At 34.9% G+C, this 13,765-nt stretch overlaps 1 protein-coding gene across 1 annotated transcript in view; it reads right to left on the reverse strand.

Moving 5' to 3' along the window:
* Positions 1-13,765, reverse strand: part of LRRC20 (leucine rich repeat containing 20) — a 98,736-nt gene that overhangs the window by 36,812 nt on the left and 48,159 nt on the right. The window lies entirely within an intron of this gene.

The raw sequence follows: 13,765 nt of genomic DNA on the forward strand, positions 1-13,765 counted from the left end.
AGTGATTTTTTAGTATTTTGTTCAGAATCTTTTTTTTCTAGGTTTTTCTCCTTTAAAATTGGGTGCGTCTTATAGTCCGAAAAATACGGTAAATACTTACGTGGTTGGCAAGAGGCATTAGCACTGCAGCAACAACACTAATCAAAATGTATAAACTTTAGTAAGGCTGCTGTGATAACTGCCATAGATACAAAAATAAATCAAGAAAGTGATGTGCTTGGGATAAACTGTACCCTAAAGCTGAACTTTTTTTTCAGTTCCCCAGGGATCAGTGATGGGTTGTGTTAACCCTGACAAATTCTGATCTTTACACATTGCTGTATTTTGCTGAGCAATAACTTTCTTTTAGGTATTTTATGTCCACAGAAACCTGCCAGTAATTTATGTCACAAAATCATACAGTTGCATGCCATATACATATAATTATGGTGTCAAGAAGGGTTCTGTGTATAAATGTTTTACTGTTTGCCACACTTGTACACTGGATATAAACAGGAAATACAGTTATACAACAACAAACCCCTAAATATAACTGGAAATAAAAAGGACATAAGGCTTATAGCCAGATCTGAGTCCAAATGAAGGGATGTTTTTTTTTAGGTTGATTTTCAAAAAGTATGATAATTTTTGTCTGAATTGTATGCTTGAGCCCATGAGGTGCAGTCAATTTGTACTTGGTGTGTCAGATCATTGAAAAGCTTGTATGTGCAGATGGTTGTCAATGACCATGGCTGCCTAAAGATGTACCTTGTTTCCTTTGGCAGTAGGCTTTAAGTTGATTGATAGAAAGAATAATTCCTTTTTAACAAAACAAAAAAATATTTTTTGGTTTGCCTTTTTCAGTCAGTTATGTATAGACTTCTAGCTCCCCCCACCCTTTCCCACTATGTCAGCACTGACAGTAAAATCCGTCAGTACTCAACCCCTACTTGGGCTCAAATCTGAGCACACTGCTTACAGTTAGTGAGATTGGTTAGACATTTTAGTGTGGAAGAGACTTTAGTGTGGAACGGTTAACAGGACACTTTTCACCCCAGCTTTTCAATCCTGCATTTGGCTTACTTACTTTGGCATACACAATATAATGTTATTTGGCAGTAAAGTAATAATATTTGTTCTATTCCTTTTTTATTTCACTACAGAACTTTAATAATTAAGAAACTAGTTCAGTAAAATGTTCTTGAAAAGCAGCATGTTATATCTGGCCTGGCATTAGGTGCAGACTAAATGTTGAAACAATGTATTGCAGGTCATGTCAACTTAGAGTAATCGCTATATGTGGTTTTAAAGCCTATAGTGCAAATTAGGAGCAATGATCTGAATTCCAGCCATGCAGAATACATAGACAAATGTGTCAACGGTACATTTACCTCAGTGCTAGGACTACATTCATTAAAGTTCATGTATCAAGCTCATGTGTTTTAAGCTCTGATTGTTCACATAACGTGCGGTGTAGTAATTCAATCTAATTTTTAAGGTCAAGTGTGGTACCCATATGTCATTGTCTCCTCCACAATCTTAGTTTCACCCCAGCACTAAATGCCACTAGCATAGGGTATAATACAGTAGCATGTTTGATTTATTGTGTAGGTACACAATTATTTGTGTCAGTCTGGAAATGTCTATTCAATGTATTAAATGTGGTAATGTATGATGTCAACATTTTTCTGGTTATCGCTGTTTTTGCTCTTTTCCACTGCAAAATGGGGAAACAACTCCTATGTGGTACATACGTCCACCCTATAAATACATACAGTTTACAAGTTTTACATAAACACAAGGTTTAAAAAACAGCACACATTTAACCCTTTAAATACAATTTATGTTGTACAGTACAATAACAGTAAACCATTATAGATGCATTATTAACAATCTGCAGTTAATGACCAAGCTGATCTAATTTGAAAGATTTAATATATTAGAAACAATTGAAGTTATTTATTGGCACCACATCCCACTATTCACAATTCCAAACACTTATATCTTGGGATTTTTTAGGTGCCTTTCCAATAAAACATGCAGTATTAAAATAATTGGCAAAATGTATTAATTTACAAAATCTTAAAATCAATCTTTATAAAACATATAGCTTCTAAACGTGTTACAATACTACCATGATTTTCTATACCAGATAATGTTATTTTGTCATACATATTAGGATTTTAGGGGTTTCAGCCAAAGGCTTCTTCAGAAGTGCATGATGTACCATCTATTTTTAATTCCTTACCTTCTTTATATTCTATATCCAATAGCCAATTAGACTTCACTTATAGTGGAATTCCCATATGAATAAGGTGTGAATCCAGTGACCCAATTTTGATGAATTATTACGATCAATTTCAGTTCCCCAGCATTAGGGGGTTAGCAGCTCCGTGAATAAAAGAGAAAAGAAAAACTTTATGCAAACTTAGCACTTTGTTTCCATGGGATCCTGAGGAGAAATTGGTGGAATCGTGACCCAGTAGAGAAAATTTTTACCGAATCTCATGGAAACGAAGTACTAAGTTGAGATAAAGTAACTTACTGTTACAATTTGGGAAGCATGGTTGGCTCAGAGGTTAGCACCCTGGCCTTTGCAGCGCTAGGTCACAGGTTCCCATCTCGACTAGGACACTATCTGCAAGGAGTATGTATGTTCTTCCTGTGTCTGCTGGGTTTCCCCCGGGTACTCCGGTTTTCTCATGCAGTTGGGTTAATCGGCTTTCTCTTAGACTGTCTTATTGACATAAGACTACGGTAGGAACATTAGATTGTGAGTCTATTTATTAGTGATATGACAATGGACTTTGTAAGGCACTGTGTAATATGTCGTCACTATACAAATACAGGGTAACAGTAGATAAAGATACTGTGACCTAAGAAATAATGGGTGTTATGACTACAGGACACCCCCTTTCCCTATTACATAGGTGGGTGTTCTGTAATTTACAAACTAAACATGGCTGATAACACTGTTTAGGTGTGGCAAAGGACACAGGATTACTGGAGGTATTTTTTTTTTTCTAATCAGAACAAAAAACTTTTCAGTGCATATTTTACAGGCAAAACGAAAACAAATATGTGAATTTTTCTTAGGTTTTACAATTCTATTTAATCTCCTTTAATATTACTTAGCATGCAATTATGGCTACTGTTCGGATAAAGATAAAACCTATCAATCAAGTACACTAAATACAGGTTTGACTTAGACTATGCAGATTCTCCTGGAGTGTCTAAATATCCCGTTCTACCAGAAGACACCAGCAGACAGGCAGCAGAACCTCTCAGAAAACTGACAAAACATAATAACTGCACAGATTAAGCAGACAAATAAAAAGCTAAATGCCAGTATTTGTTTGGATCTGACAATCTCTGTCAGTTCAAGATTATATTAAGAAATAAACATTTGGCTGCCTGGTGCTATAAGAGGGCCCCAGTGATGTAAAAGTTTGACACTCCAGTGGTTTTTTATTGTATGTCAGTTTCCTTGTTGAATATCTATGTTTTAGTATTGCAAGTTTTCTTTACACGTTTTTAGAAGATGGCCATCAATGCAGCCTTTGTATTGCTCCCAATAAAGGTTTGTTTTGAGCTTATCAAACAATCATTTATGTGCCTTTGTTTTTTCCTAAAAGTGTTTTATATTATCATCCTCTGGCATCATCTGTAGGGTGTGGGGTTCTGTAGATACAGCTTGCATACATCTTTTTCCCAACTGACTAAAGCCTTCAGAAATGTTTCAAAGATCCATGTCAAAACAGAAACCGTTCAATCTGAAGTACTTGAATAACTTGTTGAGATTGAGACTTTTTTTCTCCTATCTTCCTTCCCCCTTTGGGGACCTTTTGTCTCTTCCCCTCCATCTCTACACCCCCTCCTTTCTCTTCTCTCCACTTGCCTGTTACAGGTTATTTTGGAATTGTTTTGTGCTATGTGCTATGTTATTCCTCTCAATTTATTAGGACAACCTGATTTATGGTCTATAATTATGTCGTATAGAAAAAAATATATTTTATGTGTAACCAATTATACTGTTGTCTTGTATTGGCATGCTATGTAACTTGATGTGTATATTTCTTACTTTCTCTATAATAAAAACGTATTGTGTAAAAAACAAATATCTGTGTACACTGACACCTATGCTTTTTTCAATTAAACAGCTAGAATTCTATTTCTAAATCTGCAGCCTGCACATCATGCTGACATGAGCTACACATGGCTGAGCTAAGATGGCGGTACTGCTCTAGCAGTTGGTTTGCCTTTGCATTCAATTTAGTGTTTGTTTAAATGACTTTGGGTTACTATACGTGTTCAGAAAGGTGAACATTACCATTATAGGTGGGATACCAAAGGAGACACAAGACTAACTGGATGCATTTACTCTATATGCATGGTCACTAAATAATAATCTCTAATGATGGAAAAGAGTGCTAAACCTCTTCCCGAAAGAATCCATAAATTATTGTCCAGCAACAACAAATATACTCAAGTATTTTGGGGGCCAAAATTATTCACCTTTTATCAGAACTTAATAGTAATGTATGTAATCTAAAGTAATCATAGTAAGTTAAACCTGCCTATCCTGTGTATGTACTTCACCACGGTATCCACTACATATGTTGTAAATGTGTACATATCCTAAATAGGTTGGAAGTGTTACTAGGGATAGTAGATATAATTATTTCCGATTATTATTGTCACTTTAAAGTTTGTGAATAATAATGCAATAATTTACCAGTTGAATTGTGAGACATAATTTAGTTGGAAACTATAATAGTTAATGGGCTTTTTGTTCACTTTAAATGGATATTACAGTTTCATAAAAATCTATGAGAAAGCAAAACCAGCTTGAAGTAGGTGCAATGCAAGTCAGCAGGAGATTACCTGTAGGTCAAATGCACCCATCCATTAATTTCAAGTGACCTCAGAAATAGTGTTAGTGTTTGAATTCGGGTTGTCCTTATATTTGACCTGAATATGGTTGTTCGAATTGGGATAGACGAGAAAATCGCGGGATTCAACGGCGCAAATTTCGTTTGTAAAAAACGTGTGAAAAAAAATATTACTGTTAAAGTAATTTATTGAATGTGTGTGATTTGTGTAACTAACTTTTATTTTTTTTACAGGCTATCACCACAATGATAGGATGATTCCCACGGCTGCACAGCCGTGGTAATCCTCCTGTCAGTGTGGGATCCACGGGCACTAGAGGTTATATGGGGACAAGTTTCCCCATTCATCACCTCTAGTGCTCTGTGATTGGCTGAGGAAAGGTAAACCCTGATGACAGCTCAAACGTCATCAGGATTTTCCTTCCTCCAGCCAATCACAGAGCACTAGAAGTTTTGAATGGGGAGACTTGTCCCCATTTAGCCTCTAGTGCCCCGGGGATCTTCTCAATGAATGCGATCGCATTCATTGAGAACAGTGTGCTTCTTAATAAATGCGACAAACAGACAAATCTCCCCATTCAAAACCTCTAGTGCTCTCTGATTGGCTGAGGAAAACTTTCTTCCTGGATAGAGTTTCTGCACATACAACTAGTAAAGGGCTGCAAGAGCAATCAGGGGAGATGTCAGCTCCGCTCCCCTGATTGCTCTTGTAGTTCTTTATTGTCCCGAAAAATAACCCGAATTTCCCACCATTGACTTTAATGGTGTTCGAATTAAAGATTCAACCACCGGAACAATATCCCCCTATTCGATCGAATAGCTGTTGAATCGAATAGTGAGATATCAGAAGCCTTTCACACTGGGGCCATTGACATAGGCCCTAGGAGGCAAATTGGACATACTCAATGAAGCACCACCGTATCAATCATGTCATCATTACCACTTGTTAGGCATCTTCTAAACCTGTAATAAAAAATTTAGAATTGCAATCATTAGCTGGCACACATTTTCACGAGTAAACAAGAAGAGTGACATTGTATGGTTTAGTGCTACTTGAATAGAAGAGGCTTACAGCTTTGTTATAATGTATAATGTTCTATGTATATTTGCATATTCTTTGAATTAAACTATCTTGGTGATAAAATATTGAATAATTCTTCTGGATAATGAAAGAATCAACATGAAAATACTGTGTATTCTACAAGGACAAGCAGCGGGGATTTTAAAACAAATGGTGAATGCTTGAAGTATGAAGAAACGTAGGAAAAAGGTACGAATTATCTGACCCTTTAGCCAAACCAACATGAGCTGCTTATAAATTAATTGCAATTCAGTGTCTTGCAACCCTTCATCTATTCACATAGTACCATATATGATAAATAAAATAAATATTTACAGATTCAACAAGATCTTGTGCTGTAAATATAATTCAATATAGCTTTACATAAATATCAGTCCTTTTTCTGTATTATTTGTGTTACTGCACACTATATACAGTCAAGTACTTTGTATAACCTATACTATGAATATTTAAATTGCATATGAAGATTTGTGAAATGGAAACATGATTTAATGCTGAAAGTAGTAAAAAAAAAAACCTTATCAGTAAATTCAAAATTCCCTCTGTATCAACTTTAATGCACCACAATGCCTTTTTATATGTTGCAAATGCAAATCTAGTGAATGGAGCAGCTATGTTGTTAGTGAACAGCCTGGCTTCTCGTGTGGCTGGAGTCCTAGTCCAGAAGTACACACATTTAGGTGGATACACTGGGACATATATTAGAGCATGTGAGGGTACTATTTTATTATATGTATGTGATGTATATGGATTTAATACCATGTTAGGTCAATATGTATATTTTTCTTAGTTATGTATATTTTTAGAGAAAGAATACCAGCTTAAAAGTCATTGCTAGGCATGATGCAGTATGTGCTGTCCATGGTGCCGAGACAAAATTAGCTTTTAGTTTGTGTATTCTGAATCCAGGACAGATGAAAAAAATCCTTAAATTTGATTTTTATTTACTTTTGGTCCAATAAATTGCTTGACAACAATGCTGTGTATATGTCTACAAGAAAAAGTAAATGCTACACCAGTTACCCAGGAACCAGACTAAAGCTTCCTTGCTTCTTGTGGCGGGTTCACACATAAATCTAATCTTCTTCCCTCCCAAATTGATCAGGTGTCCCAATAAAGAATAACATCAGAATGTTTTCTTTCAATTGAACATGTAAAACTTTTACCTAATATTTGATTGTATATTAGGTTACAAACAATATGCAACTCACGCAGCCTTGTCTACACAATAGCCTAGGTTGTGTTCAAAGACTGTTACAATGTTGCTTCCCACACATAAACTTGAACCAACTTGCTGAAATCAACAAAATTCAATATGAATAAAATACAGTATCAGCAAAGTTGCGTAGGATGGTATTAAAGCTTAGTATTTAAGTTTATCCTTCACTGTACTTTGAATGTACAATTGTTTTGTAAGGTTGCTAGGTTTACCATTATTTTATGTACTTAAAGTATATATATATAAACTTTTTTTTTCTCTGTGAGTGAGGAAATGTAAAAAAACAATTTTTGTCACATTTTATAGCTATCCATATCTTCCCTCAGGGGTAGATTTACTTTGTACAATTATCGTAGCGACAACCGTCTCTGATAGAGAAGGTAATCAGAATGCCAGGAATAAGTGGTGAGGTGAAATTTTACAATGATAACTGTGGAAAATTTACGGTTGTGTCTGTGCATTAGAAAGTAAAATGGAAATCTCCTTGCTAGGACACAGAAATCTTGGTAAAAAAACATATGTACAACATATGTTTTTTACATATGTTACACATAGGTGTAAAACATATGTACACATATGTAAAAAAAACAGCGCATAAACAGTAAACACATACGTAAATAATATTCACTGAAATAAACAGCCAGCTAAAGAAGATTCCAGCCCTCCAAAAATTAGCCCTCCCCCCCAAATGTGAAATTAAGGTTTCACACAATATTCACCTAAAATGTATACATCCAATTGGATCCAGCTGGAACATGTGAAAACATTTATGCTTGCACCTCTAAGAGTGTAATGACAATTGAATCAAGACAATTGAATTGTGTGAAACCTTAATTGGCAGTCTGCAGATGTTTATGGCCCATTTTTTCTTGTTTTATACTTAAATCAATGATCAGCACTGATGTGGAATACAAAATGCACTGGAATTCACATTAAAACATATGGCAACATGTGTTGCATTTTTAATTTCTCTAATGACTTCAATGGAAAACCCATCAGGAATTAAAATGCAATGGTATAAACAGGCCCTTAATCCCTTGGACCTTTACAATACATTTACAGATCTGCTGAGATTCACAGATTTGTTAAAAAAAACAAATAGGTAATTATTAAAACAGAACTAAACCCATGTGACCCACCTATCCCCAATCCATCCTAGGATGCCACCATCTTCCTTTCTTCTTTCTAGGGATGATCTTTGGCCATCTTGACTGGCCGTGCCAGGATAACGTAATCCCCCGGCAATAGCAAAAAAACACGGGATTGCCAGGTTTACCTAGCAACCAAAGCTGATGCTGGGCATGCTTTTTTATATTTCACCGGCACGGTCAGGCAACATGTCCCTTTCTGCAATAACCACTGGCCTGTTCCCCCATTTTCCTTTAAATTGGGACTTTAGTTCAATTTGAAAATACATCCTAACTTGATGACCTTTATTTTATTTTAATTTTTTTTGCATCTCCGTGCTCCTGATCTGTTCCATTGTCCCGTCTTGTCTACACGTACTTGCTCCAGTGTCAGCAGCACATCACTCAGATGCATTGGCTTCCTGATGGTGACAGCAGTGAAGCATAACCACAAATTAATTTTGACACAACTGAAAATGGATACTTCCAATAAATGTTTTGCAGATTTCAAAGGAAAAGACTGAAGATTCCTTTTGAAATTTTATTTATATTACCACAGAAATGTTAGTGACTAGGTTTATGCATATTGTAAATATATACACCTCTGTATATTAGAAAAACCTTTGCATTTTTTCATTCTTTATGAAAAAAATACACAATATATGCTTTTTGTAAATGAATTACACACTACTGATAATTAAAGTATACTGAAAAAGCATGCATGACCAAAGTCAATATATTAATGAATGAACACGATTCCAAGCTGAGGTGGAGTGCTGGAACTGATTATTACTCTGATGTTTTGGGATTTTTCTAATAGAAGATTGGATCTGTTATTTATTGGCGCCAATGCACTGTGCTAACAGCTTCTGTCATGATAATGATTTACTTTTTGTTCATCCTTAAAATTGGGAAACACATACTAATTAAAATTTTATTGCAAGGACAGATTTTTTTCCAATTAACCTTCTTTGTTTTCTTGCTCAAGGTACTATGTTCTCTCTTTTTTTTCCTTTACTTAGTAAATTAATCCTCACTGTACAGTCTTTGACACTAACGTACTGGCCTTGATATTTTCCTCAATTAAATTCCAAGGTGCTTATCAAATACAAATTAACAAGAGCAACAAAATTTGTGATACCTATTAAAGGCCCTGTCCTATTTTAGCCATTGGATTTGGTTCTTTTCCACGCAAGCAAAAATGGTATTCTACAACTGAAAACCAAAGCTCCATATTTTTCGTGGTGCCTAGGCCTTTTTTTTGTCATCCTTTTTATGATTGGAATAATTTGTCAAGTTGATTATGCTATTGTGCTATGTGCACCTGTTATATTAACTATATTTTCCCTAGAGGGTTAACCATTCTAAATAGTAAAATTTTATTTCAGAAGAGCTACAGCAGCATGGGACAAAACTGGTGCTGCCACCTGAGACTACAGTTTACACAGGCTCACTAAAATTGGACAAGGGAAGACTAAAAAATGTTGCTCAGTCTAATGGCTCTCAATTTCTGCTAGAAAGTAGGGTCCAGATTTTGTGCCAACAACATGAAAAAAGTACAGATCCACCCTATCTTGTATCAACTGAATGAGTTGCTCTAAGCCTACACTTTGTTCTCTCAAGTGCCTAAAATGTAACAGGAAGTGTAAGATATAATACTTTATTTTCCATTTTTTAAAGAACACTTACAAAATAAAAATTAAAAGGAGAATATTAAAAAAAAACATAAATTTACACATTTATATTGGACCTAGCATCAGATATAATTTTTCATGTTAAGGGTAAATGTAACACAAGAAAGTGTTTATGTCCTGTCTCAGAGATCTGGCACCTGTACAGACTCATGAACAGTGGTTACCAATCTTCTGGTGTTTGGTTACGTGACCTTTAATATTATGACATGCAGAATATTAGCTTAATAATGAGCTACTGTAGAGCTCTGTAGTGATAAAATTATTTAGAGGAAATTCAAGTGCTTAGAACAGACACTTAGTATGGGTAGAGCAGAGGCAACGGGGCTTGATTTATTAAAGCTGCAAGGCTGGAGAGGATACGCTTTTATTAGTGAATCTGGGTGATTGAACAAACCTAGAATGAATTTCTTCAAAATCATTTTCTGTTTGTTGGCAAATTTTTCCAATCCTGGACCAGATACATTCCAGGTTTGCTAGATCTCCCAGGTTCACTGATGAAAGTATATCTTCTCCAGCTTTGGACAGCTTTAATAAATCATGCCCAATGTTCTTAAAATGCATAGTTCAGATAGCTTAGTGAATGCAGTGCAAATTCACTTTAGAATAAACATGATTTTGGCTTGCTCATGATAAGGCTTCACCTTATTTACCCCCTGCAGAGTAATGAACAATTAAATTAACAATGAAATTAATTCTAATCCTTATAATGTCAATTTGCACATTATATTTCTATATTTTTATGAGCAGAGGTTCAGCTAAGTCTACAATGTAAAACTTAAGGATTGCTTCAAGTCTAAATACAGAGGTGCTGTAGATTAGGACGCAGATCAATATAACTCAAGTTGTAAGCTTGATAGGTATATTTGATGGCTGCACATTAGGAAAAGATTAGCATTGACAACACTTGGTTATGTTGCTAAAATATGTAATGTTTGACATTAATATTGTTTTTTCCCAATGTCCTCACTACAAGCATAGTAGGTTTGGACACTGCACTTACTCAATAATATTAGCACAGGTAAACGCCAAAGGCTCACACCTTAATAAGAAACAAAAAAGTTTTGCAGGTGAGAATTAATTTTTAAAAGATAAACTTTTATATCCAAGGGATTTACTGTATTCTCATCCTTAAAGCACTTTACAGTACAGTAAAACTAAACCATTAGCTACATCACTAGATTGCACATATTTTTTTACCGCATACATATACAACAAACTGGGATATGATAACATTTTTTAAAATGCTTATTTATAAGCACCGGTTACATTTAAGTGCCTCAAAGTACCAGAGGCAGTTTAGCATACTAATAATATTATTCATGAAAACAACTTCATCATGTACTTTTTTAAATACACATTGAGGTTTTTACATTAGGTCCATTTTGCTTACTGACAAAAATAAACACTGAATGTCCTCAATTATGTTAGATAAAAATGGTTTTGTTGTCTCTTTGTCTTGAGATTGAATCTTTCCTACCTGAAAAAGAAACTACATTATTTTTAATAGGGACCCCCCTATTCACCATTTCATTCCAATGAACTGTCTTGCAGCTGAGACATTCCTTACATTTCATTTATTATACATTTTGGTCTTGGAAAGGCTTCCTTTTATTTTTTTTGAAAAATAATTTTGTGGAAAAGCTCCTTCTTGCAAAAGTGGGAGAGCAGTAGAAACCCCCTTTTTAAATTAGTAGCCAGAAAGCATAAAAGCCCTGTTGTGCTGTCGTCGTCATCTGTCTGCATGGTTTTATTCAGTGTCAGACTTAGTTAGCAGAGTAGCTCAGAGTTCTCAAAATACTCGAACTGTTGTACAGAGTACAGAGGCAAGTAAAAAGAGATAGATAGAGTCCTTTCTGGTCATTGATCAGACCTAATTTAGCTCAGACAGGTGGATTAATGCAAAGATTAGGAGTCTGTCATTCTTTTTCCTATTAGCAGCATCTGGAACACTGTCATTGTTGGGCTCAACTTCTGAGCACAGCAGAAAGAGGGAACTTTTTTCATGTGTCACTGCATAGGACAATTCATTTGGCCACACAGCAACTGCATTAGGTGACAGATACACTACTGTACATTGGCACTTCTAACAAAGACTTTTTTACTACAAAAGGCAACAATGATTTATCTCAACCCTGTAAATTATTGGTTTTCCATCAGCAAAACAAATGATTCTAAGATGACTGTCGCATACAAAGTTGTAAAATACAAAGACAACATCAACTCCATTACCTGTATCAAATCAAGAACGCAACATGGATTTACACATTCACACACAACCAAACAAGCACTCTTATAAAGAGAAGTGACATTTCTTATGGTGCATTGAATGTGAATAGATACCCATAATATTCAGACACACGATCTATTGATTGTAAGGCTCTTGGAGGAAGCTCGCCATTGATTTTTTTTTTTCACAGCACAATCAGACAATGCCACCACAATGAGAAATACCACTAATTTTACTTGTCTACAATAATTATGTCTTTTTCTGCACAAAATGAAGCAAAAAAACTAGAAAGATGTTTTCTCAAAATACTGAGCAGTAGTGACTATTTGGTTATGTATATGTGACTTTATCAAAGCTTCAAATAAACATCTTTTCAGATCTGCCATTTCCAAGGAAATATAATTATATTCCCAGTGGGTTATCCAACCTTTATAGACACGTGCAAGCTGTAGGCCCCCGTTTGAGACACTGTTTTGTGTCTCAAATTGAAAAGTAATTTTTTCCTTATATTTGCATTCCACAGTACACATATTCTAAATAACAAATCGTAAGAAAATGTAAGACAAGCCATATATAATGCTCTATATTCTTGTATTAAAAACAAAGTCATACACAAATGGTTAAGTAAACCCCACAATTCTTGCTCACAAACCATGCCAGGAGACTGTACTGGAAAATGCTGAATGGCATCGAAAAAAGCAGTGCACTGCAATATAAGAATATCTTTGGATTGAGATTAACACATTAATTCATTAGATGACCAAATCAGTTTATTTATGTTTGTAATTTTACAAAAGAACTGTATATTTAAAACATTATTTTTGTATCACAATACAGAAAAATAAGGGACTATTAAAGTACCCAATAAACAGCACTATTCATGTAATGAAGAAATATTTTTATTTTCTACAAACATGAAAACATTGTATCTTTCCCACATATAGGCAAAATCTGCAGGAAGAATGATTTTTATTGACAATAAGGGAAGAATCTTCCTATGTTAAAATCGAATTACAAAACTAAAGCATTTTGGCGTAAATGATAGCACCAGTTTGTGTATTTACAAGGTCACTGATCACCAAGTCAGTCTTAGTCTTAGTCTCACCCAGACTAAACAAAACACTTCAATATTTTATTTTCAGGAAGCAGCAAACAGCAGCAAAAGAAAAGTTGCATATGTGGAAGCCACAAGATTTGTGGTTATTGATAGGATGCCACCTACCTCCTTCATTCAGTTACTAGCTTGCTGACACTTGCCGCAAAAACGTAAAAAACAAGTACTAAGGTGGACCTTGAAAAAATAAGGCTAATGAATGCCAACATGATTCAATACTTGAAACATAGTGTTCTGTATTTTCTTAACAGAAAAAAACTAGACTTACCTGAATACATTAAAAATCTGAGCACAAAGAAACTATTCAAGAGCTCTGACATTTTAGCTGAGACAATTTGATCTCGAGTTCATAAAGTTTGATACATCAATTGTATGTCAAGAGCAAGAAACATCTGAGCACTTAGTGGTATTTGTGGCTATACAATTACATTA

This window comes from Pyxicephalus adspersus, chromosome 10, assembly GCF_032062135.1.
Source record: "Pyxicephalus adspersus chromosome 10, UCB_Pads_2.0, whole genome shotgun sequence".
NCBI lineage: Eukaryota > Metazoa > Chordata > Amphibia > Anura > Pyxicephalidae > Pyxicephalus > Pyxicephalus adspersus.